General features: G+C 56.7%; 1 protein-coding gene across 1 annotated transcript in view; it reads left to right on the top strand.

Moving 5' to 3' along the window:
• Positions 1-1,636, top strand: part of LOC102767599 (zinc finger protein OZF) — a 99,061-nt gene that overhangs the window by 54,095 nt on the left and 43,330 nt on the right. The window contains exon 2 of the mRNA XM_006765343.2: positions 1,309-1,313. The gene's annotated coding sequence lies outside the window, so the exon portion shown is untranslated. The remainder of the gene's footprint in view (positions 1-1,308; positions 1,314-1,636) is intronic.

The raw sequence follows: 1,636 nt of genomic DNA, 5'->3' as shown, positions 1-1,636 counted from the left end.
CAGTCCACACACATGTAGACCCCAGTGCCCCCTGCGGGCAGAGCAGGCAATGACGGTGAGAAGGAGGGGAGGTGCTGGTACTGTCAGTGAGGAGGGTGAGGAACCGTGGCTGAGCTGCACAATCACCCACAGGGGATGATGGCATCTGTGCCCTGAGACTAGATGGCATCTGTGCTCCCTGAGACTAAAGGCTCCCTAAGGAAAAGCGTGGGTCTCTGCACCTTCCAGCCAGGGGTTGAGCCTGAGCTATTGCACCTTCAAGGGGTTGAGGAGCTCAGATTCCTCTCAGGAGTCAGGGCTGGGAGCAGCAGTGGCAGCTTGGCAGATGAGTGTGGGCAGGAAACATTCAGGGCAGTTACCATGGGGAGTTGGTGCTGGGCCACATGTGTGGCTCTGAGGTCCTCTCTAGTCCCAGTCCAGGCTGTGGCCGCTCTGTTCTTTGGGGCCATGGTTAGTGGGACATGGACCAAGCTCTGTGGCATGAGTTCCCGGATAGGTCATGCCCTGGAGCATGAGCTCCAAGAAAACTAGTGACTCAGGCAGGTGCAAGCTAGTCCACTGTAATGAGGTGCTCCAGCCACTGACCTGCCCAGGGAAGGAGAGGAGCTCCCTCTGCAGAATCTCTTCTTGCCCTGCAGGAGGGGTCACTGGGTGCTGAGCCACGTGGTCCTGTTGGGGATTGCAAGTCTGGTGAAGTTTAACGACTAAAGAAGTTTGTAGATATGTATCAATCTAGGGAGAGAACATGGCCCAGATCTTTCCTTAGTGGGCAAACATCCACCCTGGTCTTGGCCAGTGTGTCTCAGTGGTAAGCGTCAGCCCACACACCTGAAGGGTGGTGAATGAGATTCCAGATCACAGGCACATACCTGGGTTGCCAGTTCAATACCCGGCACCCACCAACTCATATGGGAGAGGCAACTAGTCAGTCTGTCTCTCTCACATCCGTGTTTCTTCCTCCCTCTCTCATTCCCCCACCCATTACAGTCTCTCCAAAAACCATGGGGAAACATCCTGGGGTGAGGAACAACAATAGCAAAAAGAACCACCCACCCTGCTGCGCTGAGATGGACCCTCCCTCTGCGCAGCCCACCCTCCTATTACAGTCTCTCCAAAAACCATGGGGAAACATCTTGGGGTGAGGAACAACATCAACAAAAAGAACCATCCACTCTGCTGCGCTGAGATGGACCCTCCCTCTACACAGCCCACCCTCCTAACACTGTCCTGCCGCTGCCTGGGATGCTCCCCTGCAGCTGGGGACGCTCTGTCTTTCCCAGGAGTTGACAGATGGGAGTCCGAGGCAAGGCCCCGTGTCTGCCTGAGAGGAGCTGCCCGGGGCACTTCTGTCTCCATCCAGAGGTCTCTTCAGCCTGCTCGTCCCCATCCCCCAGGCTGAGTCCCTTCTGCCCCTGCTCTTCCAAACCGAGGTGATCCCCATGGGGGGTCCTCCCAGGGATGGGTGAGGTGAAGGGACAGTTCACAGAACCCCAGTTTGAGCGAAGGTGGGGAAATGGGAGGACTCTGGAAAGGGATGAGAGGATGGGTGCTTGTGGAGGAGAGCTGAGGGGGAAGAATCTTAGGCCCCTAAGCCTCCCTTAGGAATGAGGGACTGGATACCCCTGGGGAGGGCTTA

The sequence above is a fragment of the Myotis davidii genome, unplaced genomic scaffold, assembly GCF_000327345.1.
Source record: "Myotis davidii unplaced genomic scaffold, ASM32734v1 scaffold1100, whole genome shotgun sequence".
Taxonomy (NCBI): Eukaryota; Metazoa; Chordata; class Mammalia; order Chiroptera; family Vespertilionidae; genus Myotis; species Myotis davidii.
This window is presented reverse-complemented; position numbering and strand designations above follow the sequence as displayed.